The sequence below is a fragment of the Dunckerocampus dactyliophorus genome, chromosome 13 (assembly GCF_027744805.1).
Source record: "Dunckerocampus dactyliophorus isolate RoL2022-P2 chromosome 13, RoL_Ddac_1.1, whole genome shotgun sequence".
NCBI classification, from domain to species: domain Eukaryota; kingdom Metazoa; phylum Chordata; class Actinopteri; order Syngnathiformes; family Syngnathidae; genus Dunckerocampus; species Dunckerocampus dactyliophorus.
Window position 1 is genome coordinate 3,852,617 of NC_072831.1, and position 27,598 is coordinate 3,880,214.

Consider the following 27,598-nt stretch of genomic DNA (forward strand, 5'->3'; position numbering starts at 1 on the left):
AACTCAAATCCTCAAATAAAAAAAACCCTAATCACACACACTTAACGTAAAAGGAGGTGACCGTCCAAGACGCAGAAGTCGGTCCCACCAAGACTTGAACTTGGATCACTGGATTCAGAGTCCAGAGTGCTAACCATTACACCATGGAACCGGCGATAGCAAGTGTCTGACATTGTCTGATCCCCAAGTACACAGTGTCAGACTACGATAAAGTTGACAGCATTCCATTATTTGATCGTTTTTTAGGGAAATTACGTTAAAAGGTTATAATCAAGTCAAAAGTCAGCCTATACAGACGGAGGGCTTGTCCAGGAGTTGAACCTGGGACCTCTCGCACCCGAAGCGAGAATCATACCACTAGACCAACAAGCCCTTGGTAGCTTGAGAGAGCGGCTGTTTGTTGCTGAGCATTTCGGCCGAAACGACAGGATTCCCTTGGTACCAAAATTGACATGATGCGATTGCATTGGTAAATTGCGTCGTCGTGGTTTTGACGTTTGTTATTGTTTTTAAGGGCAAAGAGTAACTTAGGTGCAAATTCTGCAGCTTTGCGGGCGCTGTGGCTGAGTCGGTCAAAGTGCCTGTCTCGTAAACAGGAGATTCTGGGTTCAAAGCCCAGCAGTGCCTTTAGGCTGTTTCCATGGCTCCTTCACGGCTACTTTTGAAACATTTCAAACCATGTTTTTCTATGAGAATCCTTGTTGCGTTGAAGAAAATCCCATCATTTCTGAAGGCAATAATACCCTGATCAATTTGGACACGACCGACCTACCGACTTCCGGCTTAGTCGAGGCAGAATATGTGAGCTCGCCTTGGACTGAGAAGATGTGGATGGAGAAAGAAGCTCCTGTCCTGAAATTGCCACCTCTAAGCTCCACTTACATTTGAAGTGCCCACTTGGACAAGCCAAATGTCTTCTGGACAAAAGTTCCACAGTCAGACGAGCAGTCCCTGTTCAGGTGACCAGTGATAGGCTCTGAGATTCATCTGCGAAGACCTCCTTTTAGCCGGCAAAAGACAAGGGCAACCCGCCCAGCCTGGTTACATTTGAAGAACTGAGGCCTGACTGGAAAAGCGGAAATGTTGTGTTGCAGCTGAAATAGCTCAGTTGGGAGAGCGTTAGACTGAAGATCTAAAGGTCCCTGGTTCAATCCCGGGTTTCAGCACAGTTGAAATGTTGTTCTTGCCTTGCCAGATCATTTCAAAAGCCTTGCTGAACGTGTCTCTGGTTAATGAGTGACACAGATTTCGTTCTGAAAATCCAGCGAACGTTCGGGGAGCTTACGATCCAAACACTACAATGGCACAAGTTGATGACGCCAAGGTGATATTTGAAAGCCCAACAGTGGCTCGGTTGTTTCCATGTTTGACGAAAATCCCATTTTTTCTGGAACTGGTCTTGTGTGCTACAATGCTCAGGACAAAGGCCTTGTCAATTTGGACAATAGCTGGGCTCAGACTATTGACAATGTGTTCCAAATCAGGACCAAAGAGGCAGGCTTTGCATGTAGGTGAAGCAGCCTATCATTCACCGCCTGAACAGGGACTTGAACCCTGGACCCTCAGATTAAAAGTCTGATGCTCTACCAGCTGAGCTATCCAGGCCGCTCTTTGACATTAAAAAGTCACGTGACTGAAATTTTCTGGCATACAAGTGGCTGGATTTCTGGCTTCGCCATGGACATGCTCCCAAAATTGCCACCTATAAGACAGGCTTAGGTTGGACACTGCCCACACGGACTAGCCAAACACCTTCTGGGTAAAAGATTTTATGGTCAGATAAGACAAAGGTTGAGCCAGTCACTGACACATTCGACTTTTGATCTGAGTGTCCAGGATTCAAGCCCCTGTTCAGGTGACCAGTGATAGGCTCTGAAGTTCATTTGCCAAAGCCTCCTTTTTGCCCCCAAAACACAGGGGCACCAGGAACGGGACTGGTGCCCCTTCTTACATTTGACAGGCTGAGCCCTGACCTGGAAAAGCCGAAAACCCGTTCCACAGCTGAAATAGCTGGGAGAGCGTCAGACTGAAGATCTAAAGGTCCCAGATTTCAGTACAGTGCTGTGTCCTTCTTGACTCGACAGAGGAACTGAAAAGACTTGTGTCGCCCCACACACAACCGAAGTGTCTACCTCACATGCATATATTGCCAGCTGATGTATGACATCAGCTGTCACGGACCTTACCGTCATTCTGGGAACTCATCCTGATCTTGGGAAACCACTGATATGGTATTTATAGATATGTATTTCAACTCAAATCCTCAAATAAAAAAAACCCTAATCACACACACTTAACGTAAAAGGAGGTGACCGTCCAAGACGCAGAAGTCGGTCCCACCAAGACTTGAACTTGGATCACTGGATTCAGAGTCCAGAGTGCTAACCATTACACCATGGAACCGGCGATAGCAAGTGTCTGACATTGTCTGATCCCCAAGTACACAGTGTCAGACTACGATAAAGTTGACAGCATTCCATTATTTGATCGTTTTTTAGGGAAATTACGTTAAAAGGTTATAATCAAGTCAAAAGTCAGCCTATACAGACGGAGGGCTTGTCCAGGAGTTGAACCTGGGACCTCTCGCACCCGAAGCGAGAATCATACCACTAGACCAACAAGCCCTTGGTAGCTTGAGAGAGCGGCTGTTTGTTGCTGAGCATTTCGGCCGAAACGACAGGATTCCCTTGGTACCAAAATTGACATGATGCGATTGCATTGGTAAATTGCGTCGTCGTGGTTTTGACGTTTGTTATTGTTTTTAAGGGCAAAGAGTAACTTAGGTGCAAATTCTGCAGCTTTGCGGGCGCTGTGGCTGAGTCGGTCAAAGTGCCTGTCTCGTAAACAGGAGATTCTGGGTTCAAAGCCCAGCAGTGCCTTTAGGCTGTTTCCATGGCTCCTTCACGGCTACTTTTGAAACATTTCAAACCATGTTTTTCTATGAGAATCCTTGTTGCGTTGAAGAAAATCCCATCATTTCTGAAGGCAATAATACCCTGATCAATTTGGACACGACCGACCTACCGACTTCCGGCTTAGTCGAGGCAGAATATGTGAGCTCGCCTTGGACTGAGAAGATGTGGATGGAGAAAGAAGCTCCTGTCCTGAAATTGCCACCTCTAAGCTCCACTTACATTTGAAGTGCCCACTTGGACAAGCCAAATGTCTTCTGGACAAAAGTTCCACAGTCAGACGAGCAGTCCCTGTTCAGGTGACCAGTGATAGGCTCTGAGATTCATCTGCGAAGACCTCCTTTTAGCCGGCAAAAGACAAGGGCAACCCGCCCAGCCTGGTTACATTTGAAGAACTGAGGCCTGACTGGAAAAGCGGAAATGCTGTGTTGCAGCTGAAATAGCTCAGTTGGGAGAGCGTTAGACTGAAGATCTAAAGGTCCCTGGTTCAATCCCGGGTTTCAGCACAGTTGAAATGTTGTTCTTGCCTTGCCAGATCATTTAAAAAGCCTTGCTGAACGTGTCTCTGGTTAATGAGTGACACAGATTTCGTTCTGAAAATCCAGCGAACGTTCGGGGAGCTTACGATCCAAACACTACAATGGCACAAGTTGATGACGCCAAGGTGATATTTGAAAGCCCAACAGTGGCTCGGTTGTTTCCATGTTTGACGAAAATCCCATTTTTTCTGGAACTGGTCTTGTGTGCTACAATGCTCAGGACAAAGGCCTTGTCAATTTGGACAATAGCTGGGCTCAGACTATTGACAATGTGTTCCAAATCAGGACCAAAGAGGCAGGCTTTGCATGTAGGTGAAGCAGCCTATCATTCACCGCCTGAACAGGGACTTGAACCCTGGACCCTCAGATTAAAAGTCTGATGCTCTACCAGCTGAGCTATCCAGGCCGCTCTTTGACATTAAAAAGTCACGTGACTGAAATTTTCTGGCATACAAGTGGCTGGATTTCTGGCTTCGCCATGGACATGCTCCCAAAATTGCCACCTATAAGACAGGCTTAGGTTGGACACTGCCCACACGGACTAGCCAAACACCTTCTGGGTAAAAGATTTTATGGTCAGATAAGACAAAGGTTGAGCCAGTCACTGACACATTCGACTTTTGATCTGAGTGTCCAGGATTCAAGCCCCTGTTCAGGTGACCAGTGATAGGCTCTGAAGTTCATTTGCCAAAGCCTCCTTTTTGCCCCCAAAACACAGGGGCACCAGGAACGGGACTGGTGCCCCTTCTTACATTTGACAGGCTGAGCCCTGACCTGGAAAAGCCGAAAACCCGTTCCACAGCTGAAATAGCTGGGAGAGCGTCAGACTGAAGATCTAAAGGTCCCAGATTTCAGTACAGTGCTGTGTCCTTCTTGACTCGACAGAGGAACTGAAAAGACTTGTGTCGCCCCACACACAACCGAAGTGTCTACCTCACATGCATATATTGCCAGCTGATGTATGACATCAGCTGTCACGGACCTTACCGTCATTCTGGGAACTCATCCTGATCTTGGGAAACCACTGATATGGTATTTATAGATATGTATTTCAACTCAAATCCTCAAATAAAAAAAACCCTAATCACACACACTTAACGTAAAAGGAGGTGACCGTCCAAGACGCAGAAGTCGGTCCCACCAAGACTTGAACTTGGATCACTGGATTCAGAGTCCAGAGTGCTAACCATTACACCATGGAACCGGCGATAGCAAGTGTCTGACATTGTCTGATCCCCAAGTACACAGTGTCAGACTACGATAAAGTTGACAGCATTCCATTATTTGATCGTTTTTTAGGGAAATTACGTTAAAAGGTTATAATCAAGTCAAAAGTCAGCCTATACAGACGGAGGGCTTGTCCAGGAGTTGAACCTGGGACCTCTCGCACCCGAAGCGAGAATCATACCACTAGACCAACAAGCCCTTGGTAGCTTGAGAGAGCGGCTGTTTGTTGCTGAGCATTTCGGCCGAAACGACAGGATTCCCTTGGTACCAAAATTGACATGATGCGATTGCATTGGTAAATTGCGTCGTCGTGGTTTTGACGTTTGTTATTGTTTTTAAGGGCAAAGAGTAACTTAGGTGCAAATTCTGCAGCTTTGCGGGCGCTGTGGCTGAGTCGGTCAAAGTGCCTGTCTCGTAAACAGGAGATTCTGGGTTCAAAGCCCAGCAGTGCCTTTAGGCTGTTTCCATGGCTCCTTCACGGCTACTTTTGAAACATTTCAAACCATGTTTTTCTATGAGAATCCTTGTTGCGTTGAAGAAAATCCCATCATTTCTGAAGGCAATAATACCCTGATCAATTTGGACACGACCGACCTACCGACTTCCGGCTTAGTCGAGGCAGAATATGTGAGCTCGCCTTGGACTGAGAAGATGTGGATGGAGAAAGAAGCTCCTGTCCTGAAATTGCCACCTCTAAGCTCCACTTACATTTGAAGTGCCCACTTGGACAAGCCAAATGTCTTCTGGACAAAAGTTCCACAGTCAGACGAGCAGTCCCTGTTCAGGTGACCAGTGATAGGCTCTGAGATTCATCTGCGAAGACCTCCTTTTAGCCGGCAAAAGACAAGGGCAACCCGCCCAGCCTGGTTACATTTGAAGAACTGAGGCCTGACTGGAAAAGCGGAAATGCTGTGTTGCAGCTGAAATAGCTCAGTTGGGAGAGCGTTAGACTGAAGATCTAAAGGTCCCTGGTTCAATCCCGGGTTTCAGCACAGTTGAAATGTTGTTCTTGCCTTGCCAGATCATTTAAAAAGCCTTGCTGAACGTGTCTCTGGTTAATGAGTGACACAGATTTCGTTCTGAAAATCCAGCGAACGTTCGGGGAGCTTACGATCCAAACACTACAATGGCACAAGTTGATGACGCCAAGGTGATATTTGAAAGCCCAACAGTGGCTCGGTTGTTTCCATGTTTGACGAAAATCCCATTTTTTCTGGAACTGGTCTTGTGTGCTACAATGCTCAGGACAAAGGCCTTGTCAATTTGGACAATAGCTGGGCTCAGACTATTGACAATGTGTTCCAAATCAGGACCAAAGAGGCAGGCTTTGCATGTAGGTGAAGCAGCCTATCATTCACCGCCTGAACAGGGACTTGAACCCTGGACCCTCAGATTAAAAGTCTGATGCTCTACCAGCTGAGCTATCCAGGCCGCTCTTTGACATTAAAAAGTCACGTGACTGAAATTTTCTGGCATACAAGTGGCTGGATTTCTGGCTTCGCCATGGACATGCTCCCGAAATTGCCACCTATAAGACAGGCTTAGGTTGGACACTGCCCACACGGACTAGCCAAACACCTTCTGGGTAAAAGATTTTATGGTCAGATAAGACAAAGGTTGAGCCAGTCACTGACACATTCGACTTTTGATCTGAGTGTCCAGGATTCAAGCCCCTGTTCAGGTGACCAGTGATAGGCTCTGAAGTTCATTTGCCAAAGCCTCCTTTTTGCCCCCAAAACACAGGGGCACCAGGAACGGGACTGGTGCCCCTTCTTACATTTGACAGGCTGAGCCCTGACCTGGAAAAGCCGAAAACCCGTTCCACAGCTGAAATAGCTGGGAGAGCGTCAGACTGAAGATCTAAAGGTCCCAGATTTCAGTACAGTGCTGTGTCCTTCTTGACTCGACAGAGGAACTGAAAAGACTTGTGTCGCCCCACACACAACCGAAGTGTCTACCTCACATGCATATATTGCCAGCTGATGTATGACATCAGCTGTCACGGACCTTACCGTCATTCTGGGAACTCATCCTGATCTTGGGAAACCACTGATATGGTATTTATAGATATGTATTTCAACTCAAATCCTCAAATAAAAAAAACCCTAATCACACACACTTAACGTAAAAGGAGGTGACCGTCCAAGACGCAGAAGTCGGTCCCACCAAGACTTGAACTTGGATTACTGGATTCAGAGTCCAGAGTGCTAACCATTACACCATGGAACCGGCGATAGCAAGTGTCTGACATTGTCTGATCCCCAAGTACACAGTGTCAGACTACGATAAAGTTGACAGCATTCCATCATTTGATCGTTTTTTAGGGAAATTACGTTAAAAGGTTATAATCAAGTCAAAAGTCAGCCTATACAGACGGAGGGCTTGTCCAGGAGTTGAACCTGGGACCTCTCGCACCCGAAGCGAGAATCATACCACTAGACCAACAAGCCCTTGGTAGCTTGAGAGAGCGGCTGTTTGTTGCTGAGCATTTCGGCCGAAACGACAGGATTCCCTTGGTACCAAAATTGACATGATGCGATTGCATTGGTAAATTGCGTCGTCGTGGTTTTGACGTTTGTTATTGTTTTTAAGGGCAAAGAGTAACTTAGGTGCAAATTCTGCAGCTTTGCGGGCGCTGTGGCTGAGTCGGTCAAAGTGCCTGTCTCGTAAACAGGAGATTCTGGGTTCAAAGCCCAGCAGTGCCTTTAGGCTGTTTCCATGGCTCCTTCACGGCTACTTTTGAAACATTTCAAACCATGTTTTTCTATGAGAATCCTTGTTGCGTTGAAGAAAATCCCATCATTTCTGAAGGCAATAATACCCTGATCAATTTGGACACGACCGACCTACCGACTTCCGGCTTAGTCGAGGCAGAATATGTGAGCTCGCCTTGGACTGAGAAGATGTGGATGGAGAAAGAAGCTCCTGTCCTGAAATTGCCACCTCTAAGCTCCACTTACATTTGAAGTGCCCACTTGGACAAGCCAAATGTCTTCTGGACAAAAGTTCCACAGTCAGACGAGCAGTCCCTGTTCAGGTGACCAGTGATAGGCTCTGAGATTCATCTGCGAAGACCTCCTTTTAGCCGGCAAAAGACAAGGGCAACCCGCCCAGCCTGGTTACATTTGAAGAACTGAGGCCTGACTGGAAAAGCGGAAATGCTGTGTTGCAGCTGAAATAGCTCAGTTGGGAGAGCGTTAGACTGAAGATCTAAAGGTCCCTGGTTCAATCCCGGGTTTCAGCACAGTTGAAATGTTGTTCTTGCCTTGCCAGATCATTTAAAAAGCCTTGCTGAACGTGTCTCTGGTTAATGAGTGACACAGATTTCGTTCTGAAAATCCAGCGAACGTTCGGGGAGCTTACGATCCAAACACTACAATGGCACAAGTTGATGACGCCAAGGTGATATTTGAAAGCCCAACAGTGGCTCGGTTGTTTCCATGTTTGACGAAAATCCCATTTTTTCTGGAACTGGTCTTGTGTGCTACAATGCTCAGGACAAAGGCCTTGTCAATTTGGACAATAGCTGGGCTCAGACTATTGACAATGTGTTCCAAATCAGGACCAAAGAGGCAGGCTTTGCATGTAGGTGAAGCAGCCTATCATTCACCGCCTGAACAGGGACTTGAACCCTGGACCCTCAGATTAAAAGTCTGATGCTCTACCAGCTGAGCTATCCAGGCCGCTCTTTGACATTAAAAAGTCACGTGACTGAAATTTTCTGGCATACAAGTGGCTGGATTTCTGGCTTCGCCATGGACATGCTCCCAAAATTGCCACCTATAAGACAGGCTTAGGTTGGACACTGCCCACACGGACTAGCCAAACACCTTCTGGGTAAAAGATTTTATGGTCAGATAAGACAAAGGTTGAGCCAGTCACTGACACATTCGACTTTTGATCTGAGTGTCCAGGATTCAAGCCCCTGTTCAGGTGACCAGTGATAGGCTCTGAAGTTCATTTGCCAAAGCCTCCTTTTTGCCCCCAAAACACAGGGGCACCAGGAACGGGACTGGTGCCCCTTCTTACATTTGACAGGCTGAGCCCTGACCTGGAAAAGCCGAAAACCCGTTCCACAGCTGAAATAGCTGGGAGAGCGTCAGACTGAAGATCTAAAGGTCCCAGATTTCAGTACAGTGCTGTGTCCTTCTTGACTCGACAGAGGAACTGAAAAGACTTGTGTCGCCCCACACACAACCGAAGTGTCTACCTCACATGCATATATTGCCAGCTGATGTATGACATCAGCTGTCACGGACCTTACCGTCATTCTGGGAACTCATCCTGATCTTGGGAAACCACTGATATGGTATTTATAGATATGTATTTCAACTCAAATCCTCAAATAAAAAAAACCCTAATCACACACACTTAACGTAAAAGGAGGTGACCGTCCAAGACGCAGAAGTCGGTCCCACCAAGACTTGAACTTGGATCACTGGATTCAGAGTCCAGAGTGCTAACCATTACACCATGGAACCGGCGATAGCAAGTGTCTGACATTGTCTGATCCCCAAGTACACAGTGTCAGACTACGATAAAGTTGACAGCATTCCATTATTTGATTGTTTTTTAGGGAAATTACGTTAAAAGGTTATAATCAAGTCAAAAGTCAGCCTATACAGACGGAGGGCTTGTCCAGGAGTTGAACCTGGGACCTCTCGCACCCGAAGCGAGAATCATACCACTAGACCAACAAGCCCTTGGTAGCTTGAGAGAGCGGCTGTTTGTTGCTGAGCATTTCGGCCGAAACGACAGGATTCCCTTGGTACCAAAATTGACATGATGCGATTGCATTGGTAAATTGCGTCGTCGTGGTTTTGACGTTTGTTATTGTTTTTAAGGGCAAAGAGTAACTTAGGTGCAAATTCTGCAGCTTTGCGGGCGCTGTGGCTGAGTCGGTCAAAGTGCCTGTCTCGTAAACAGGAGATTCTGGGTTCAAAGCCCAGCAGTGCCTTTAGGCTGTTTCCATGGCTCCTTCACGGCTACTTTTGAAACATTTCAAACCATGTTTTTCTATGAGAATCCTTGTTGCGTTGAAGAAAATCCCATCATTTCTGAAGGCAATAATACCCTGATCAATTTGGACACGACCGACCTACCGACTTCCGGCTTAGTCGAGGCAGAATATGTGAGCTCGCCTTGGACTGAGAAGATGTGGATGGAGAAAGAAGCTCCTGTCCTGAAATTGCCACCTCTAAGCTCCACTTACATTTGAAGTGCCCACTTGGACAAGCCAAATGTCTTCTGGACAAAAGTTCCACAGTCAGACGAGCAGTCCCTGTTCAGGTGACCAGTGATAGGCTCTGAGATTCATCTGCGAAGACCTCCTTTTAGCCGGCAAAAGACAAGGGCAACCCGCCCAGCCTGGTTACATTTGAAGAACTGAGGCCTGACTGGAAAAGCGGAAATGCTGTGTTGCAGCTGAAATAGCTCAGTTGGGAGAGCGTTAGACTGAAGATCTAAAGGTCCCTGGTTCAATCCCGGGTTTCAGCACAGTTGAAATGTTGTTCTTGCCTTGCCAGATCATTTAAAAAGCCTTGCTGAACGTGTCTCTGGTTAATGAGTGACACAGATTTCGTTCTGAAAATCCAGCGAACGTTCGGGGAGCTTACGATCCAAACACTACAATGGCACAAGTTGATGACGCCAAGGTGATATTTGAAAGCCCAACAGTGGCTCGGTTGTTTCCATGTTTGACGAAAATCCCATTTTTTCTGGAACTGGTCTTGTGTGCTACAATGCTCAGGACAAAGGCCTTGTCAATTTGGACAATAGCTGGGCTCAGACTATTGACAATGTGTTCCAAATCAGGACCAAAGAGGCAGGCTTTGCATGTAGGTGAAGCAGCCTATCATTCACCGCCTGAACAGGGACTTGAACCCTGGACCCTCAGATTAAAAGTCTGATGCTCTACCAGCTGAGCTATCCAGGCCGCTCTTTGACATTAAAAAGTCACGTGACTGAAATTTTCTGGCATACAAGTGGCTGGATTTCTGGCTTCGCCATGGACATGCTCCCAAAATTGCCACCTATAAGACAGGCTTAGGTTGGACACTGCCCACACGGACTAGCCAAACACCTTCTGGGTAAAAGATTTTATGGTCAGATAAGACAAAGGTTGAGCCAGTCACTGACACATTCGACTTTTGATCTGAGTGTCCAGGATTCAAGCCCCTGTTCAGGTGACCAGTGATAGGCTCTGAAGTTCATTTGCCAAAGCCTCCTTTTTGCCCCCAAAACACAGGGGCACCAGGAACGGGACTGGTGCCCCTTCTTACATTTGACAGGCTGAGCCCTGACCTGGAAAAGCCGAAAACCCGTTCCACAGCTGAAATAGCTGGGAGAGCGTCAGACTGAAGATCTAAAGGTCCCAGATTTCAGTACAGTGCTGTGTCCTTCTTGACTCGACAGAGGAACTGAAAAGACTTGTGTCGCCCCACACACAACCGAAGTGTCTACCTCACATGCATATATTGCCAGCTGATGTATGACATCAGCTGTCACGGACCTTACCGTCATTCTGGGAACTCATCCTGATCTTGGGAAACCACTGATATGGTATTTATAGATATGTATTTCAACTCAAATCCTCAAATAAAAAAAACCCTAATCACACACACTTAACGTAAAAGGAGGTGACCGTCCAAGACGCAGAAGTCGGTCCCACCAAGACTTGAACTTGGATCACTGGATTCAGAGTCCAGAGTGCTAACCATTACACCATGGAACCGGCGATAGCAAGTGTCTGACATTGTCTGATCCCCAAGTACACAGTGTCAGACTACGATAAAGTTGACAGCATTCCATTATTTGATCGTTTTTTAGGGAAATTACGTTAAAAGGTTATAATCAAGTCAAAAGTCAGCCTATACAGACGGAGGGCTTGTCCAGGAGTTGAACCTGGGACCTCTCGCACCCGAAGCGAGAATCATACCACTAGACCAACAAGCCCTTGGTAGCTTGAGAGAGCGGCTGTTTGTTGCTGAGCATTTCGGCCGAAACGACAGGATTCCCTTGGTACCAAAATTGACATGATGCGATTGCATTGGTAAATTGCGTCGTCGTGGTTTTGACGTTTGTTATTGTTTTTAAGGGCAAAGAGTAACTTAGGTGCAAATTCTGCAGCTTTGCGGGCGCTGTGGCTGAGTCGGTCAAAGTGCCTGTCTCGTAAACAGGAGATTCTGGGTTCAAAGCCCAGCAGTGCCTTTAGGCTGTTTCCATGGCTCCTTCACGGCTACTTTTGAAACATTTCAAACCATGTTTTTCTATGAGAATCCTTGTTGCGTTGAAGAAAATCCCATCATTTCTGAAGGCAATAATACCCTGATCAATTTGGACACGACCGACCTACCGACTTCCGGCTTAGTCGAGGCAGAATATGTGAGCTCGCCTTGGACTGAGAAGATGTGGATGGAGAAAGAAGCTCCTGTCCTGAAATTGCCACCTCTAAGCTCCACTTACATTTGAAGTGCCCACTTGGACAAGCCAAATGTCTTCTGGACAAAAGTTCCACAGTCAGACGAGCAGTCCCTGTTCAGGTGACCAGTGATAGGCTCTGAGATTCATCTGCGAAGACCTCCTTTTAGCCGGCAAAAGACAAGGGCAACCCGCCCAGCCTGGTTACATTTGAAGAACTGAGGCCTGACTGGAAAAGCGGAAATGCTGTGTTGCAGCTGAAATAGCTCAGTTGGGAGAGCGTTAGACTGAAGATCTAAAGGTCCCTGGTTCAATCCCGGGTTTCAGCACAGTTGAAATGTTGTTCTTGCCTTGCCAGATCATTTAAAAAGCCTTGCTGAACGTGTCTCTGGTTAATGAGTGACACAGATTTCGTTCTGAAAATCCAGCGAACGTTCGGGGAGCTTACGATCCAAACACTACAATGGCACAAGTTGATGACGCCAAGGTGATATTTGAAAGCCCAACAGTGGCTCGGTTGTTTCCATGTTTGACGAAAATCCCATTTTTTCTGGAACTGGTCTTGTGTGCTACAATGCTCAGGACAAAGGCCTTGTCAATTTGGACAATAGCTGGGCTCAGACTATTGACAATGTGTTCCAAATCAGGACCAAAGAGGCAGGCTTTGCATGTAGGTGAAGCAGCCTATCATTCACCGCCTGAACAGGGACTTGAACCCTGGACCCTCAGATTAAAAGTCTGATGCTCTACCAGCTGAGCTATCCAGGCCGCTCTTTGACATTAAAAAGTCACGTGACTGAAATTTTCTGGCATACAAGTGGCTGGATTTCTGGCTTCGCCATGGACATGCTCCCGAAATTGCCACCTATAAGACAGGCTTAGGTTGGACACTGCCCACACGGACTAGCCAAACACCTTCTGGGTAAAAGATTTTATGGTCAGATAAGACAAAGGTTGAGCCAGTCACTGACACATTCGACTTTTGATCTGAGTGTCCAGGATTCAAGCCCCTGTTCAGGTGACCAGTGATAGGCTCTGAAGTTCATTTGCCAAAGCCTCCTTTTTGCCCCCAAAACACAGGGGCACCAGGAACGGGACTGGTGCCCCTTCTTACATTTGACAGGCTGAGCCCTGACCTGGAAAAGCCGAAAACCCGTTCCACAGCTGAAATAGCTGGGAGAGCGTCAGACTGAAGATCTAAAGGTCCCAGATTTCAGTACAGTGCTGTGTCCTTCTTGACTCGACAGAGGAACTGAAAAGACTTGTGTCGCCCCACACACAACCGAAGTGTCTACCTCACATGCATATATTGCCAGCTGATGTATGACATCAGCTGTCACGGACCTTACCGTCATTCTGGGAACTCATCCTGATCTTGGGAAACCACTGATATGGTATTTATAGATATGTATTTCAACTCAAATCCTCAAATAAAAAAAACCCTAATCACACACACTTAACGTAAAAGGAGGTGACCGTCCAAGACGCAGAAGTCGGTCCCACCAAGACTTGAACTTGGATTACTGGATTCAGAGTCCAGAGTGCTAACCATTACACCATGGAACCGGCGATAGCAAGTGTCTGACATTGTCTGATCCCCAAGTACACAGTGTCAGACTACGATAAAGTTGACAGCATTCCATCATTTGATCGTTTTTTAGGGAAATTACGTTAAAAGGTTATAATCAAGTCAAAAGTCAGCCTATACAGACGGAGGGCTTGTCCAGGAGTTGAACCTGGGACCTCTCGCACCCGAAGCGAGAATCATACCACTAGACCAACAAGCCCTTGGTAGCTTGAGAGAGCGGCTGTTTGTTGCTGAGCATTTCGGCCGAAACGACAGGATTCCCTTGGTACCAAAATTGACATGATGCGATTGCATTGGTAAATTGCGTCGTCGTGGTTTTGACGTTTGTTATTGTTTTTAAGGGCAAAGAGTAACTTAGGTGCAAATTCTGCAGCTTTGCGGGCGCTGTGGCTGAGTCGGTCAAAGTGCCTGTCTCGTAAACAGGAGATTCTGGGTTCAAAGCCCAGCAGTGCCTTTAGGCTGTTTCCATGGCTCCTTCACGGCTACTTTTGAAACATTTCAAACCATGTTTTTCTATGAGAATCCTTGTTGCGTTGAAGAAAATCCCATCATTTCTGAAGGCAATAATACCCTGATCAATTTGGACACGACCGACCTACCGACTTCCGGCTTAGTCGAGGCAGAATATGTGAGCTCGCCTTGGACTGAGAAGATGTGGATGGAGAAAGAAGCTCCTGTCCTGAAATTGCCACCTCTAAGCTCCACTTACATTTGAAGTGCCCACTTGGACAAGCCAAATGTCTTCTGGACAAAAGTTCCACAGTCAGACGAGCAGTCCCTGTTCAGGTGACCAGTGATAGGCTCTGAGATTCATCTGCGAAGACCTCCTTTTAGCCGGCAAAAGACAAGGGCAACCCGCCCAGCCTGGTTACATTTGAAGAACTGAGGCCTGACTGGAAAAGCGGAAATGCTGTGTTGCAGCTGAAATAGCTCAGTTGGGAGAGCGTTAGACTGAAGATCTAAAGGTCCCTGGTTCAATCCCGGGTTTCAGCACAGTTGAAATGTTGTTCTTGCCTTGCCAGATCATTTAAAAAGCCTTGCTGAACGTGTCTCTGGTTAATGAGTGACACAGATTTCGTTCTGAAAATCCAGCGAACGTTCGGGGAGCTTACGATCCAAACACTACAATGGCACAAGTTGATGACGCCAAGGTGATATTTGAAAGCCCAACAGTGGCTCGGTTGTTTCCATGTTTGACGAAAATCCCATTTTTTCTGGAACTGGTCTTGTGTGCTACAATGCTCAGGACAAAGGCCTTGTCAATTTGGACAATAGCTGGGCTCAGACTATTGACAATGTGTTCCAAATCAGGACCAAAGAGGCAGGCTTTGCATGTAGGTGAAGCAGCCTATCATTCACCGCCTGAACAGGGACTTGAACCCTGGACCCTCAGATTAAAAGTCTGATGCTCTACCAGCTGAGCTATCCAGGCCGCTCTTTGACATTAAAAAGTCACGTGACTGAAATTTTCTGGCATACAAGTGGCTGGATTTCTGGCTTCGCCATGGACATGCTCCCAAAATTGCCACCTATAAGACAGGCTTAGGTTGGACACTGCCCACACGGACTAGCCAAACACCTTCTGGGTAAAAGATTTTATGGTCAGATAAGACAAAGGTTGAGCCAGTCACTGACACATTCGACTTTTGATCTGAGTGTCCAGGATTCAAGCCCCTGTTCAGGTGACCAGTGATAGGCTCTGAAGTTCATTTGCCAAAGCCTCCTTTTTGCCCCCAAAACACAGGGGCACCAGGAACGGGACTGGTGCCCCTTCTTACATTTGACAGGCTGAGCCCTGACCTGGAAAAGCCGAAAACCCGTTCCACAGCTGAAATAGCTGGGAGAGCGTCAGACTGAAGATCTAAAGGTCCCAGATTTCAGTACAGTGCTGTGTCCTTCTTGACTCGACAGAGGAACTGAAAAGACTTGTGTCGCCCCACACACAACCGAAGTGTCTACCTCACATGCATATATTGCCAGCTGATGTATGACATCAGCTGTCACGGACCTTACCGTCATTCTGGGAACTCATCCTGATCTTGGGAAACCACTGATATGGTATTTATAGATATGTATTTCAACTCAAATCCTCAAATAAAAAAAACCCTAATCACACACACTTAACGTAAAAGGAGGTGACCGTCCAAGACGCAGAAGTCGGTCCCACCAAGACTTGAACTTGGATCACTGGATTCAGAGTCCAGAGTGCTAACCATTACACCATGGAACCGGCGATAGCAAGTGTCTGACATTGTCTGATCCCCAAGTACACAGTGTCAGACTACGATAAAGTTGACAGCATTCCATTATTTGATTGTTTTTTAGGGAAATTACGTTAAAAGGTTATAATCAAGTCAAAAGTCAGCCTATACAGACGGAGGGCTTGTCCAGGAGTTGAACCTGGGACCTCTCGCACCCGAAGCGAGAATCATACCACTAGACCAACAAGCCCTTGGTAGCTTGAGAGAGCGGCTGTTTGTTGCTGAGCATTTCGGCCGAAACGACAGGATTCCCTTGGTACCAAAATTGACATGATGCGATTGCATTGGTAAATTGCGTCGTCGTGGTTTTGACGTTTGTTATTGTTTTTAAGGGCAAAGAGTAACTTAGGTGCAAATTCTGCAGCTTTGCGGGCGCTGTGGCTGAGTCGGTCAAAGTGCCTGTCTCGTAAACAGGAGATTCTGGGTTCAAAGCCCAGCAGTGCCTTTAGGCTGTTTCCATGGCTCCTTCACGGCTACTTTTGAAACATTTCAAACCATGTTTTTCTATGAGAATCCTTGTTGCGTTGAAGAAAATCCCATCATTTCTGAAGGCAATAATACCCTGATCAATTTGGACACGACCGACCTACCGACTTCCGGCTTAGTCGAGGCAGAATATGTGAGCTCGCCTTGGACTGAGAAGATGTGGATGGAGAAAGAAGCTCCTGTCCTGAAATTGCCACCTCTAAGCTCCACTTACATTTGAAGTGCCCACTTGGACAAGCCAAATGTCTTCTGGACAAAAGTTCCACAGTCAGACGAGCAGTCCCTGTTCAGGTGACCAGTGATAGGCTCTGAGATTCATCTGCGAAGACCTCCTTTTAGCCGGCAAAAGACAAGGGCAACCCGCCCAGCCTGGTTACATTTGAAGAACTGAGGCCTGACTGGAAAAGCGGAAATGCTGTGTTGCAGCTGAAATAGCTCAGTTGGGAGAGCGTTAGACTGAAGATCTAAAGGTCCCTGGTTCAATCCCGGGTTTCAGCACAGTTGAAATGTTGTTCTTGCCTTGCCAGATCATTTAAAAAGCCTTGCTGAACGTGTCTCTGGTTAATGAGTGACACAGATTTCGTTCTGAAAATCCAGCGAACGTTCGGGGAGCTTACGATCCAAACACTACAATGGCACAAGTTGATGACGCCAAGGTGATATTTGAAAGCCCAACAGTGGCTCGGTTGTTTCCATGTTTGACGAAAATCCCATTTTTTCTGGAACTGGTCTTGTGTGCTACAATGCTCAGGACAAAGGCCTTGTCAATTTGGACAATAGCTGGGCTCAGACTATTGACAATGTGTTCCAAATCAGGACCAAAGAGGCAGGCTTTGCATGTAGGTGAAGCAGCCTATCATTCACCGCCTGAACAGGGACTTGAACCCTGGACCCTCAGATTAAAAGTCTGATGCTCTACCAGCTGAGCTATCCAGGCCGCTCTTTGACATTAAAAAGTCACGTGACTGAAATTTTCTGGCATACAAGTGGCTGGATTTCTGGCTTCGCCATGGACATGCTCCCAAAATTGCCACCTATAAGACAGGCTTAGGTTGGACACTGCCCACACGGACTAGCCAAACACCTTCTGGGTAAAAGATTTTATGGTCAGATAAGACAAAGGTTGAGCCAGTCACTGACACATTCGACTTTTGATCTGAGTGTCCAGGATTCAAGCCCCTGTTCAGGTGACCAGTGATAGGCTCTGAAGTTCATTTGCCAAAGCCTCCTTTTTGCCCCCAAAACACAGGGGCACCAGGAACGGGACTGGTGCCCCTTCTTACATTTGACAGGCTGAGCCCTGACCTGGAAAAGCCGAAAACCCGTTCCACAGCTGAAATAGCTGGGAGAGCGTCAGACTGAAGATCTAAAGGTCCCAGATTTCAGTACAGTGCTGTGTCCTTCTTGACTCGACAGAGGAACTGAAAAGACTTGTGTCGCCCCACACACAACCGAAGTGTCTACCTCACATGCATATATTGCCAGCTGATGTATGACATCAGCTGTCACGGACCTTACCGTCATTCTGGGAACTCATCCTGATCTTGGGAAACCACTGATATGGTATTTATAGATATGTATTTCAACTCAAATCCTCAAATAAAAAAAACCCTAATCACACACACTTAACGTAAAAGGAGGTGACCGTCCAAGACGCAGAAGTCGGTCCCACCAAGACTTGAACTTGGATCACTGGATTCAGAGTCCAGAGTGCTAACCATTACACCATGGAACCGGCGATAGCAAGTGTCTGACATTGTCTGATCCCCAAGTACACAGTGTCAGACTACGATAAAGTTGACAGCATTCCATTATTTGATCGTTTTTTAGGGAAATTACGTTAAAAGGTTATAATCAAGTCAAAAGTCAGCCTATACAGACGGAGGGCTTGTCCAGGAGTTGAACCTGGGACCTCTCGCACCCGAAGCGAGAATCATACCACTAGACCAACAAGCCCTTGGTAGCTTGAGAGAGCGGCTGTTTGTTGCTGAGCATTTCGGCCGAAACGACAGGATTCCCTTGGTACCAAAATTGACATGATGCGATTGCATTGGTAAATTGCGTCGTCGTGGTTTTGACGTTTGTTATTGTTTTTAAGGGCAAAGAGTAACTTAGGTGCAAATTCTGCAGCTTTGCGGGCGCTGTGGCTGAGTCGGTCAAAGTGCCTGTCTCGTAAACAGGAGATTCTGGGTTCAAAGCCCAGCAGTGCCTTTAGGCTGTTTCCATGGCTCCTTCACGGCTACTTTTGAAACATTTCAAACCATGTTTTTCTATGAGAATCCTTGTTGCGTTGAAGAAAATCCCATCATTTCTGAAGGCAATAATACCCTGATCAATTTGGACACGACCGACCTACCGACTTCCGGCTTAGTCGAGGCAGAATATGTGAGCTCGCCTTGGACTGAGAAGATGTGGATGGAGAAAGAAGCTCCTGTCCTGAAATTGCCACCTCTAAGCTCCACTTACATTTGAAGTGCCCACTTGGACAAGCCAAATGTCTTCTGGACAAAAGTTCCACAGTCAGACGAGCAGTCCCTGTTCAGGTGACCAGTGATAGGCTCTGAGATTCATCTGCGAAGACCTCCTTTTAGCCGGCAAAAGACAAGGGCAACCCGCCCAGCCTGGTTACATTTGAAGAACTGAGGCCTGACTGGAAAAGCGGAAATGCTGTGTTGCAGCTGAAATAGCTCAGTTGGGAGAGCGTTAGACTGAAGATCTAAAGGTCCCTGGTTCAATCCCGGGTTTCAGCACAGTTGAAATGTTGTTCTTGCCTTGCCAGATCATTTAAAAAGCCTTGCTGAACGTGTCTCTGGTTAATGAGTGACACAGATTTCGTTCTGAAAATCCAGCGAACGTTCGGGGAGCTTACGATCCAAACACTACAATGGCACAAGTTGATGACGCCAAGGTGATATTTGAAAGCCCAACAGTGGCTCGGTTGTTTCCATGTTTGACGAAAATCCCATTTTTTCTGGAACTGGTCTTGTGTGCTACAATGCTCAGGACAAAGGCCTTGTCAATTTGGACAATAGCTGGGCTCAGACTATTGACAATGTGTTCCAAATCAGGACCAAAGAGGCAGGCTTTGCATGTAGGTGAAGCAGCCTATCATTCACCGCCTGAACAGGGACTTGAACCCTGGACCCTCAGATTAAAAGTCTGATGCTCTACCAGCTGAGCTATCCAGGCCGCTCTTTGACATTAAAAAGTCACGTGACTGAAATTTTCTGGCATACAAGTGGCTGGATTTCTGGCTTCGCCATGGACATGCTCCCGAAATTGCCACCTATAAGACAGGCTTAGGTTGGACACTGCCCACACGGACTAGCCAAACACCTTCTGGGTAAAAGATTTTATGGTCAGATAAGACAAAGGTTGAGCCAGTCACTGACACATTCGACTTTTGATCTGAGTGTCCAGGATTCAAGCCCCTGTTCAGGTGACCAGTGATAGGCTCTGAAGTTCATTTGCCAAAGCCTCCTTTTTGCCCCCAAAACACAGGGGCACCAGGAACGGGACTGGTGCCCCTTCTTACATTTGACAGGCTGAGCCCTGACCTGGAAAAGCCGAAAACCCGTTCCACAGCTGAAATAGCTGGGAGAGCGTCAGACTGAAGATCTAAAGGTCCCAGATTTCAGTACAGTGCTGTGTCCTTCTTGACTCGACAGAGGAACTGAAAAGACTTGTGTCGCCCCACACACAACCGAAGTGTCTACCTCACATGCATATATTGCCAGCTGATGTATGACATCAGCTGTCACGGACCTTACCGTCATTCTGGGAACTCATCCTGATCTTGGGAAACCACTGATATGGTATTTATAGATATGTATTTCAACTCAAATCCTCAAATAAAAAAAACCCTAATCACACACACTTAACGTAAAAGGAGGTGACCGTCCAAGACGCAGAAGTCGGTCCCACCAAGACTTGAACTTGGATTACTGGATTCAGAGTCCAGAGTGCTAACCATTACACCATGGAACCGGCGATAGCAAGTGTCTGACATTGTCTGATCCCCAAGTACACAGTGTCAGACTACGATAAAGTTGACAGCATTCCATCATTTGATCGTTTTTTAGGGAAATTACGTTAAAAGGTTATAATCAAGTCAAAAGTCAGCCTATACAGACGGAGGGCTTGTCCAGGAGTTGAACCTGGGACCTCTCGCACCCGAAGCGAGAATCATACCACTAGACCAACAAGCCCTTGGTAGCTTGAGAGAGCGGCTGTTTGTTGCTGAGCATTTCGGCCGAAACGACAGGATTCCCTTGGTACCAAAATTGACATGATGCGATTGCATTGGTAAATTGCGTCGTCGTGGTTTTGACGTTTGTTATTGTTTTTAAGGGCAAAGAGTAACTTAGGTGCAAATTCTGCAGCTTTGCGGGCGCTGTGGCTGAGTCGGTCAAAGTGCCTGTCTCGTAAACAGGAGATTCTGGGTTCAAAGCCCAGCAGTGCCTTTAGGCTGTTTCCATGGCTCCTTCACGGCTACTTTTGAAACATTTCAAACCATGTTTTTCTATGAGAATCCTTGTTGCGTTGAAGAAAATCCCATCATTTCTGAAGGCAATAATACCCTGATCAATTTGGACACGACCGACCTACCGACTTCCGGCTTAGTCGAGGCAGAATATGTGAGCTCGCCTTGGACTGAGAAGATGTGGATGGAGAAAGAAGCTCCTGTCCTGAAATTGCCACCTCTAAGCTCCACTTACATTTGAAGTGCCCACTTGGACAAGCCAAATGTCTTCTGGACAAAAGTTCCACAGTCAGACGAGCAGTCCCTGTTCAGGTGACCAGTGATAGGCTCTGAGATTCATCTGCGAAGACCTCCTTTTAGCCGGCAAAAGACAAGGGCAACCCGCCCAGCCTGGTTACATTTGAAGAACTGAGGCCTGACTGGAAAAGCGGAAATGCTGTGTTGCAGCTGAAATAGCTCAGTTGGGAGAGCGTTAGACTGAAGATCTAAAGGTCCCTGGTTCAATCCCGGGTTTCAGCACAGTTGAAATGTTGTTCTTGCCTTGCCAGATCATTTAAAAAGCCTTGCTGAACGTGTCTCTGGTTAATGAGTGACACAGATTTCGTTCTGAAAATCCAGCGAACGTTCGGGGAGCTTACGATCCAAACACTACAATGGCACAAGTTGATGACGCCAAGGTGATATTTGAAAGCCCAACAGTGGCTCGGTTGTTTCCATGTTTGACGAAAATCCCATTTTTTCTGGAACTGGTCTTGTGTGCTACAATGCTCAGGACAAAGGCCTTGTCAATTTGGACAATAGCTGGGCTCAGACTATTGACAATGTGTTCCAAATCAGGACCAAAGAGGCAGGCTTTGCATGTAGGTGAAGCAGCCTATCATTCACCGCCTGAACAGGGACTTGAACCCTGGACCCTCAGATTAAAAGTCTGATGCTCTACCAGCTGAGCTATCCAGGCCGCTCTTTGACATTAAAAAGTCACGTGACTGAAATTTTCTGGCATACAAGTGGCTGGATTTCTGGCTTCGCCATGGACATGCTCCCAAAATTGCCACCTATAAGACAGGCTTAGGTTGGACACTGCCCACACGGACTAGCCAAACACCTTCTGGGTAAAAGATTTTATGGTCAGATAAGACAAAGGTTGAGCCAGTCACTGACACATTCGACTTTTGATCTGAGTGTCCAGGATTCAAGCCCCTGTTCAGGTGACCAGTGATAGGCTCTGAAGTTCATTTGCCAAAGCCTCCTTTTTGCCCCCAAAACACAGGGGCACCAGGAACGGGACTGGTGCCCCTTCTTACATTTGACAGGCTGAGCCCTGACCTGGAAAAGCCGAAAACCCGTTCCACAGCTGAAATAGCTGGGAGAGCGTCAGACTGAAGATCTAAAGGTCCCAGATTTCAGTACAGTGCTGTGTCCTTCTTGACTCGACAGAGGAACTGAAAAGACTTGTGTCGCCCCACACACAACCGAAGTGTCTACCTCACATGCATATATTGCCAGCTGATGTATGACATCAGCTGTCACGGACCTTACCGTCATTCTGGGAACTCATCCTGATCTTGGGAAACCACTGATATGGTATTTATAGATATGTATTTCAACTCAAATCCTCAAATAAAAAAAACCCTAATCACACACACTTAACGTAAAAGGAGGTGACCGTCCAAGACGCAGAAGTCGGTCCCACCAAGACTTGAACTTGGATTACTGGATTCAGAGTCCAGAGTGCTAACCATTACACCATGGAACCGGCGATAGCAAGTGTCTGACATTGTCTGATCCCCAAGTACACAGTGTCAGACTACGATAAAGTTGACAGCATTCCATCATTTGATCGTTTTTTAGGGAAATTACGTTAAAAGGTTATAATCAAGTCAAAAGTCAGCCTATACAGACGGAGGGCTTGTCCAGGAGTTGAACCTGGGACCTCTCGCACCCGAAGCGAGAATCATACCACTAGACCAACAAGCCCTTGGTAGCTTGAGAGAGCGGCTGTTTGTTGCTGAGCATTTCGGCCGAAACGACAGGATTCCCTTGGTACCAAAATTGACATGATGCGATTGCATTGGTAAATTGCGTCGTCGTGGTTTTGACGTTTGTTATTGTTTTTAAGGGCAAAGAGTAACTTAGGTGCAAATTCTGCAGCTTTGCGGGCGCTGTGGCTGAGTCGGTCAAAGTGCCTGTCTCGTAAACAGGAGATTCTGGGTTCAAAGCCCAGCAGTGCCTTTAGGCTGTTTCCATGGCTCCTTCACGGCTACTTTTGAAACATTTCAAACCATGTTTTTCTATGAGAATCCTTGTTGCGTTGAAGAAAATCCCATCATTTCTGAAGGCAATAATACCCTGATCAATTTGGACACGACCGACCTACCGACTTCCGGCTTAGTCGAGGCAGAATATGTGAGCTCGCCTTGGACTGAGAAGATGTGGATGGAGAAAGAAGCTCCTGTCCTGAAATTGCCACCTCTAAGCTCCACTTACATTTGAAGTGCCCACTTGGACAAGCCAAATGTCTTCTGGACAAAAGTTCCACAGTCAGACGAGCAGTCCCTGTTCAGGTGACCAGTGATAGGCTCTGAGATTCATCTGCGAAGACCTCCTTTTAGCCGGCAAAAGACAAGGGCAACCCGCCCAGCCTGGTTACATTTGAAGAACTGAGGCCTGACTGGAAAAGCGGAAATGCTGTGTTGCAGCTGAAATAGCTCAGTTGGGAGAGCGTTAGACTGAAGATCTAAAGGTCCCTGGTTCAATCCCGGGTTTCAGCACAGTTGAAATGTTGTTCTTGCCTTGCCAGATCATTTAAAAAGCCTTGCTGAACGTGTCTCTGGTTAATGAGTGACACAGATTTCGTTCTGAAAATCCAGCGAACGTTCGGGGAGCTTACGATCCAAACACTACAATGGCACAAGTTGATGACGCCAAGGTGATATTTGAAAGCCCAACAGTGGCTCGGTTGTTTCCATGTTTGACGAAAATCCCATTTTTTCTGGAACTGGTCTTGTGTGCTACAATGCTCAGGACAAAGGCCTTGTCAATTTGGACAATAGCTGGGCTCAGACTATTGACAATGTGTTCCAAATCAGGACCAAAGAGGCAGGCTTTGCATGTAGGTGAAGCAGCCTATCATTCACCGCCTGAACAGGGACTTGAACCCTGGACCCTCAGATTAAAAGTCTGATGCTCTACCAGCTGAGCTATCCAGGCCGCTCTTTGACATTAAAAAGTCACGTGACTGAAATTTTCTGGCATACAAGTGGCTGGATTTCTGGCTTCGCCATGGACATGCTCCCAAAATTGCCACCTATAAGACAGGCTTAGGTTGGACACTGCCCACACGGACTAGCCAAACACCTTCTGGGTAAAAGATTTTATGGTCAGATAAGACAAAGGTTGAGCCAGTCACTGACACATTCGACTTTTGATCTGAGTGTCCAGGATTCAAGCCCCTGTTCAGGTGACCAGTGATAGGCTCTGAAGTTCATTTGCCAAAGCCTCCTTTTTGCCCCCAAAACACAGGGGCACCAGGAACGGGACTGGTGCCCCTTCTTACATTTGACAGGCTGAGCCCTGACCTGGAAAAGCCGAAAACCCGTTCCACAGCTGAAATAGCTGGGAGAGCGTCAGACTGAAGATCTAAAGGTCCCAGATTTCAGTACAGTGCTGTGTCCTTCTTGACTCGACAGAGGAACTGAAAAGACTTGTGTCGCCCCACACACAACCGAAGTGTCTACCTCACATGCATATATTGCCAGCTGATGTATGACATCAGCTGTCACGGACCTTACCGTCATTCTGGGAACTCATCCTGATCTTGGGAAACCACTGATATGGTATTTATAGATATGTATTTCAACTCAAATCCTCAAATAAAAAAAACCCTAATCACACACACTTAACGTAAAAGGAGGTGACCGTCCAAGACGCAGAAGTCGGTCCCACCAAGACTTGAACTTGGATCACTGGATTCAGAGTCCAGAGTGCTAACCATTACACCATGGAACCGGCGATAGCAAGTGTCTGACATTGTCTGATCCCCAAGTACACAGTGTCAGACTACGATAAAGTTGACAGCATTCCATTATTTGATCGTTTTTTAGGGAAATTACGTTAAAAGGTTATAATCAAGTCAAAAGTCAGCCTATACAGACGGAGGGCTTGTCCAGGAGTTGAACCTGGGACCTCTCGCACCCGAAGCAAGAATCATACCACTAGACCAACAAGCCCTTGGTAGCTTGAGAGAGCGGCTGTTTGTTGCTGAGCATTTCGGCCGAAACGACAGGATTCCCTTGGTACCAAAATTGACATGATGCGATTGCATTGGTAAATTGCGTCGTCGTGGTTTTGACGTTTGTTATTGTTTTTAAGGGCAAAGAGTAACTTAGGTGCAAATTCTGCAGCTTTGCGGGCGCTGTGGCTGAGTCGGTCAAAGTGCCTGTCTCGTAAACAGGAGATTCTGGGTTCAAAGCCCAGCAGTGCCTTTAGGCTGTTTCCATGGCTCCTTCACGGCTACTTTTGAAACATTTCAAACCATGTTTTTCTATGAGAATCCTTGTTGCGTTGAAGAAAATCCCATCATTTCTGAAGGCAATAATACCCTGATCAATTTGGACACGACCGACCTACCGACTTCCGGCTTAGTCGAGGCAGAATATGTGAGCTCGCCTTGGACTGAGAAGATGTGGATGGAGAAAGAAGCTCCTGTCCTGAAATTGCCACCTCTAAGCTCCACTTACATTTGAAGTGCCCACTTGGACAAGCCAAATGTCTTCTGGACAAAAGTTCCACAGTCAGACGAGCAGTCCCTGTTCAGGTGACCAGTGATAGGCTCTGAGATTCATCTGCGAAGACCTCCTTTTAGCCGGCAAAAGACAAGGGCAACCCGCCCAGCCTGGTTACATTTGAAGAACTGAGGCCTGACTGGAAAAGCGGAAATGCTGTGTTGCAGCTGAAATAGCTCAGTTGGGAGAGCGTTAGACTGAAGATCTAAAGGTCCCTGGTTCAATCCCGGGTTTCAGCAGAGTTGAAATGTTGTTCTTGCCTTGCCAGATCATTTAAAAAGCCTTGCTGAACGTGTCTCTGGTTAATGAGTGACACAGATTTCGTTCTGAAAATCCAGCGAACGTTCGGGGAGCTTACGATCCAAACACTACAATGGCACAAGTTGATGACGCCAAGGTGATATTTGAAAGCCCAACAGTGGCTCGGTTGTTTCCATGTTTGACGAAAATCCCATTTTTTCTGGAACTGGTCTTGTGTGCTACAATGCTCAGGACAAAGGCCTTGTCAATTTGGACAATAGCTGGGCTCAGACTATTGACAATGTGTTCCAAATCAGGACCAAAGAGGCAGGCTTTGCATGTAGGTGAAGCAGCCTATCATTCACCGCCTGAACAGGGACTTGAACCCTGGACCCTCAGATTAAAAGTCTGATGCTCTACCAGCTGAGCTATCCAGGCCGCTCTTTGACATTAAAAAGTCACGTGACTGAAATTTTCTGGCATACAAGTGGCTGGATTTCTGGCTTCGCCATGGACATGCTCCCAAAATTGCCACCTATAAGACAGGCTTAGGTTGGACACTGCCCACACGGACTAGCCAAACACCTTCTGGGTAAAAGATTTTATGGTCAGATAAGACAAAGGTTGAGCCAGTCACTGACACATTCGACTTTTGATCTGAGTGTCCAGGATTCAAGCCCCTGTTCAGGTGACCAGTGATAGGCTCTGAAGTTCATTTGCCAAAGCCTCCTTTTTGCCCCCAAAACACAGGGGCACCAGGAACGGGACTGGTGCCCCTTCTTACATTTGACAGGCTGAGCCCTGACCTGGAAAAGCCGAAAACCCGTTCCACAGCTGAAATAGCTGGGAGAGCGTCAGACTGAAGATCTAAAGGTCCCAGATTTCAGTACAGTGCTGTGTCCTTCTTGACTCGACAGAGGAACTGAAAAGACTTGTGTCGCCCCACACACAACCGAAGTGTCTACCTCACATGCATATATTGCCAGCTGATGTATGACATCAGCTGTCACGGACCTTACCGTCATTCTGGGAACTCATCCTGATCTTGGGAAACCACTGATATGGTATTTATAGATATGTATTTCAACTCAAATCCTCAAATAAAAAAAACCCTAATCACACACACTTAACGTAAAAGGAGGTGACCGTCCAAGACGCAGAAGTCGGTCCCACCAAGACTTGAACTTGGATCACTGGATTCAGAGTCCAGAGTGCTAACCATTACACCATGGAACCGGCGATAGCAAGTGTCTGACATTGTCTGATCCCCAAGTACACAGTGTCAGACTACGATAAAGTTGACAGCATTCCATTATTTGATCGTTTTTTAGGGAAATTACGTTAAAAGGTTATAATCAAGTCAAAAGTCAGCCTATACAGACGGAGGGCTTGTCCAGGAGTTGAACCTGGGACCTCTCGCACCCGAAGCGAGAATCATACCACTAGACCAACAAGCCCTTGGTAGCTTGAGAGAGCGGCTGTTTGTTGCTGAGCATTTCGGCCGAAACGACAGGATTCCCTTGGTACCAAAATTGACATGATGCGATTGCATTGGTAAATTGCGTCGTCGTGGTTTTGACGTTTGTTATTGTTTTTAAGGGCAAAGAGTAACTTAGGTGCAAATTCTGCAGCTTTGCGGGCGCTGTGGCTGAGTCGGTC

At 46.9% G+C, this 27,598-nt stretch overlaps 45 non-coding genes across 45 annotated transcripts; 12 read left to right on the forward strand and 33 right to left on the reverse strand.

Moving 5' to 3' along the window:
• Positions 1–79: 79 nt before the first annotated feature.
• Positions 80–151, reverse strand: trnaq-cug (transfer RNA glutamine (anticodon CUG)). The gene has a single exon. It is a non-coding gene; the product is annotated as a tRNA-Gln (tRNA).
• A 149-nt stretch (positions 152–300) lies between these two features.
• On the reverse strand, positions 301–372 carry trnap-cgg (transfer RNA proline (anticodon CGG)). Its single transcript has one exon. It is a non-coding gene; the product is annotated as a tRNA-Pro (tRNA).
• Positions 373–1,093: 721 nt separating this feature from the next.
• On the forward strand, positions 1,094–1,166 carry trnaf-gaa (transfer RNA phenylalanine (anticodon GAA)). Its single transcript has one exon. It is a non-coding gene; the product is annotated as a tRNA-Phe (tRNA).
• A 366-nt stretch (positions 1,167–1,532) lies between these two features.
• On the reverse strand, positions 1,533–1,605 carry trnak-uuu (transfer RNA lysine (anticodon UUU)). Its single transcript has one exon. It is a non-coding gene; the product is annotated as a tRNA-Lys (tRNA).
• A 726-nt stretch (positions 1,606–2,331) lies between these two features.
• trnaq-cug (transfer RNA glutamine (anticodon CUG)) lies at positions 2,332–2,403 on the reverse strand. Its single transcript has one exon. It is a non-coding gene; the product is annotated as a tRNA-Gln (tRNA).
• A 149-nt stretch (positions 2,404–2,552) lies between these two features.
• trnap-cgg (transfer RNA proline (anticodon CGG)) lies at positions 2,553–2,624 on the reverse strand. The gene has a single exon. It is a non-coding gene; the product is annotated as a tRNA-Pro (tRNA).
• A 721-nt stretch (positions 2,625–3,345) lies between these two features.
• Positions 3,346–3,418, forward strand: trnaf-gaa (transfer RNA phenylalanine (anticodon GAA)). The gene has a single exon. It is a non-coding gene; the product is annotated as a tRNA-Phe (tRNA).
• A 366-nt stretch (positions 3,419–3,784) lies between these two features.
• Positions 3,785–3,857, reverse strand: trnak-uuu (transfer RNA lysine (anticodon UUU)). Its single transcript has one exon. It is a non-coding gene; the product is annotated as a tRNA-Lys (tRNA).
• A 726-nt stretch (positions 3,858–4,583) lies between these two features.
• Positions 4,584–4,655, reverse strand: trnaq-cug (transfer RNA glutamine (anticodon CUG)). The gene has a single exon. It is a non-coding gene; the product is annotated as a tRNA-Gln (tRNA).
• Positions 4,656–4,804: 149 nt separating this feature from the next.
• On the reverse strand, positions 4,805–4,876 carry trnap-cgg (transfer RNA proline (anticodon CGG)). The gene has a single exon. It is a non-coding gene; the product is annotated as a tRNA-Pro (tRNA).
• A 721-nt stretch (positions 4,877–5,597) lies between these two features.
• trnaf-gaa (transfer RNA phenylalanine (anticodon GAA)) lies at positions 5,598–5,670 on the forward strand. The gene has a single exon. It is a non-coding gene; the product is annotated as a tRNA-Phe (tRNA).
• A 366-nt stretch (positions 5,671–6,036) lies between these two features.
• On the reverse strand, positions 6,037–6,109 carry trnak-uuu (transfer RNA lysine (anticodon UUU)). Its single transcript has one exon. It is a non-coding gene; the product is annotated as a tRNA-Lys (tRNA).
• A 947-nt stretch (positions 6,110–7,056) lies between these two features.
• Positions 7,057–7,128, reverse strand: trnap-cgg (transfer RNA proline (anticodon CGG)). Its single transcript has one exon. It is a non-coding gene; the product is annotated as a tRNA-Pro (tRNA).
• A 721-nt stretch (positions 7,129–7,849) lies between these two features.
• Positions 7,850–7,922, forward strand: trnaf-gaa (transfer RNA phenylalanine (anticodon GAA)). Its single transcript has one exon. It is a non-coding gene; the product is annotated as a tRNA-Phe (tRNA).
• A 366-nt stretch (positions 7,923–8,288) lies between these two features.
• trnak-uuu (transfer RNA lysine (anticodon UUU)) lies at positions 8,289–8,361 on the reverse strand. Its single transcript has one exon. It is a non-coding gene; the product is annotated as a tRNA-Lys (tRNA).
• Positions 8,362–9,087: 726 nt separating this feature from the next.
• On the reverse strand, positions 9,088–9,159 carry trnaq-cug (transfer RNA glutamine (anticodon CUG)). Its single transcript has one exon. It is a non-coding gene; the product is annotated as a tRNA-Gln (tRNA).
• A 149-nt stretch (positions 9,160–9,308) lies between these two features.
• Positions 9,309–9,380, reverse strand: trnap-cgg (transfer RNA proline (anticodon CGG)). Its single transcript has one exon. It is a non-coding gene; the product is annotated as a tRNA-Pro (tRNA).
• A 721-nt stretch (positions 9,381–10,101) lies between these two features.
• On the forward strand, positions 10,102–10,174 carry trnaf-gaa (transfer RNA phenylalanine (anticodon GAA)). The gene has a single exon. It is a non-coding gene; the product is annotated as a tRNA-Phe (tRNA).
• Positions 10,175–10,540: 366 nt separating this feature from the next.
• trnak-uuu (transfer RNA lysine (anticodon UUU)) lies at positions 10,541–10,613 on the reverse strand. Its single transcript has one exon. It is a non-coding gene; the product is annotated as a tRNA-Lys (tRNA).
• A 726-nt stretch (positions 10,614–11,339) lies between these two features.
• Positions 11,340–11,411, reverse strand: trnaq-cug (transfer RNA glutamine (anticodon CUG)). Its single transcript has one exon. It is a non-coding gene; the product is annotated as a tRNA-Gln (tRNA).
• Positions 11,412–11,560: 149 nt separating this feature from the next.
• On the reverse strand, positions 11,561–11,632 carry trnap-cgg (transfer RNA proline (anticodon CGG)). The gene has a single exon. It is a non-coding gene; the product is annotated as a tRNA-Pro (tRNA).
• Positions 11,633–12,353: 721 nt separating this feature from the next.
• On the forward strand, positions 12,354–12,426 carry trnaf-gaa (transfer RNA phenylalanine (anticodon GAA)). Its single transcript has one exon. It is a non-coding gene; the product is annotated as a tRNA-Phe (tRNA).
• Positions 12,427–12,792: 366 nt separating this feature from the next.
• trnak-uuu (transfer RNA lysine (anticodon UUU)) lies at positions 12,793–12,865 on the reverse strand. Its single transcript has one exon. It is a non-coding gene; the product is annotated as a tRNA-Lys (tRNA).
• Positions 12,866–13,812: 947 nt separating this feature from the next.
• On the reverse strand, positions 13,813–13,884 carry trnap-cgg (transfer RNA proline (anticodon CGG)). Its single transcript has one exon. It is a non-coding gene; the product is annotated as a tRNA-Pro (tRNA).
• Positions 13,885–14,605: 721 nt separating this feature from the next.
• On the forward strand, positions 14,606–14,678 carry trnaf-gaa (transfer RNA phenylalanine (anticodon GAA)). The gene has a single exon. It is a non-coding gene; the product is annotated as a tRNA-Phe (tRNA).
• Positions 14,679–15,044: 366 nt separating this feature from the next.
• trnak-uuu (transfer RNA lysine (anticodon UUU)) lies at positions 15,045–15,117 on the reverse strand. Its single transcript has one exon. It is a non-coding gene; the product is annotated as a tRNA-Lys (tRNA).
• A 726-nt stretch (positions 15,118–15,843) lies between these two features.
• On the reverse strand, positions 15,844–15,915 carry trnaq-cug (transfer RNA glutamine (anticodon CUG)). The gene has a single exon. It is a non-coding gene; the product is annotated as a tRNA-Gln (tRNA).
• Positions 15,916–16,064: 149 nt separating this feature from the next.
• On the reverse strand, positions 16,065–16,136 carry trnap-cgg (transfer RNA proline (anticodon CGG)). Its single transcript has one exon. It is a non-coding gene; the product is annotated as a tRNA-Pro (tRNA).
• A 721-nt stretch (positions 16,137–16,857) lies between these two features.
• Positions 16,858–16,930, forward strand: trnaf-gaa (transfer RNA phenylalanine (anticodon GAA)). The gene has a single exon. It is a non-coding gene; the product is annotated as a tRNA-Phe (tRNA).
• A 366-nt stretch (positions 16,931–17,296) lies between these two features.
• trnak-uuu (transfer RNA lysine (anticodon UUU)) lies at positions 17,297–17,369 on the reverse strand. The gene has a single exon. It is a non-coding gene; the product is annotated as a tRNA-Lys (tRNA).
• A 726-nt stretch (positions 17,370–18,095) lies between these two features.
• trnaq-cug (transfer RNA glutamine (anticodon CUG)) lies at positions 18,096–18,167 on the reverse strand. The gene has a single exon. It is a non-coding gene; the product is annotated as a tRNA-Gln (tRNA).
• Positions 18,168–18,316: 149 nt separating this feature from the next.
• On the reverse strand, positions 18,317–18,388 carry trnap-cgg (transfer RNA proline (anticodon CGG)). The gene has a single exon. It is a non-coding gene; the product is annotated as a tRNA-Pro (tRNA).
• A 721-nt stretch (positions 18,389–19,109) lies between these two features.
• trnaf-gaa (transfer RNA phenylalanine (anticodon GAA)) lies at positions 19,110–19,182 on the forward strand. The gene has a single exon. It is a non-coding gene; the product is annotated as a tRNA-Phe (tRNA).
• A 366-nt stretch (positions 19,183–19,548) lies between these two features.
• Positions 19,549–19,621, reverse strand: trnak-uuu (transfer RNA lysine (anticodon UUU)). Its single transcript has one exon. It is a non-coding gene; the product is annotated as a tRNA-Lys (tRNA).
• Positions 19,622–20,568: 947 nt separating this feature from the next.
• On the reverse strand, positions 20,569–20,640 carry trnap-cgg (transfer RNA proline (anticodon CGG)). Its single transcript has one exon. It is a non-coding gene; the product is annotated as a tRNA-Pro (tRNA).
• Positions 20,641–21,361: 721 nt separating this feature from the next.
• On the forward strand, positions 21,362–21,434 carry trnaf-gaa (transfer RNA phenylalanine (anticodon GAA)). Its single transcript has one exon. It is a non-coding gene; the product is annotated as a tRNA-Phe (tRNA).
• A 366-nt stretch (positions 21,435–21,800) lies between these two features.
• On the reverse strand, positions 21,801–21,873 carry trnak-uuu (transfer RNA lysine (anticodon UUU)). Its single transcript has one exon. It is a non-coding gene; the product is annotated as a tRNA-Lys (tRNA).
• Positions 21,874–22,820: 947 nt separating this feature from the next.
• trnap-cgg (transfer RNA proline (anticodon CGG)) lies at positions 22,821–22,892 on the reverse strand. The gene has a single exon. It is a non-coding gene; the product is annotated as a tRNA-Pro (tRNA).
• A 721-nt stretch (positions 22,893–23,613) lies between these two features.
• On the forward strand, positions 23,614–23,686 carry trnaf-gaa (transfer RNA phenylalanine (anticodon GAA)). Its single transcript has one exon. It is a non-coding gene; the product is annotated as a tRNA-Phe (tRNA).
• A 366-nt stretch (positions 23,687–24,052) lies between these two features.
• trnak-uuu (transfer RNA lysine (anticodon UUU)) lies at positions 24,053–24,125 on the reverse strand. The gene has a single exon. It is a non-coding gene; the product is annotated as a tRNA-Lys (tRNA).
• A 726-nt stretch (positions 24,126–24,851) lies between these two features.
• trnaq-cug (transfer RNA glutamine (anticodon CUG)) lies at positions 24,852–24,923 on the reverse strand. Its single transcript has one exon. It is a non-coding gene; the product is annotated as a tRNA-Gln (tRNA).
• Positions 24,924–25,865: 942 nt separating this feature from the next.
• trnaf-gaa (transfer RNA phenylalanine (anticodon GAA)) lies at positions 25,866–25,938 on the forward strand. Its single transcript has one exon. It is a non-coding gene; the product is annotated as a tRNA-Phe (tRNA).
• A 366-nt stretch (positions 25,939–26,304) lies between these two features.
• trnak-uuu (transfer RNA lysine (anticodon UUU)) lies at positions 26,305–26,377 on the reverse strand. Its single transcript has one exon. It is a non-coding gene; the product is annotated as a tRNA-Lys (tRNA).
• A 726-nt stretch (positions 26,378–27,103) lies between these two features.
• trnaq-cug (transfer RNA glutamine (anticodon CUG)) lies at positions 27,104–27,175 on the reverse strand. The gene has a single exon. It is a non-coding gene; the product is annotated as a tRNA-Gln (tRNA).
• Positions 27,176–27,324: 149 nt separating this feature from the next.
• On the reverse strand, positions 27,325–27,396 carry trnap-cgg (transfer RNA proline (anticodon CGG)). The gene has a single exon. It is a non-coding gene; the product is annotated as a tRNA-Pro (tRNA).
• Positions 27,397–27,598: the final 202 nt, after the last annotated feature.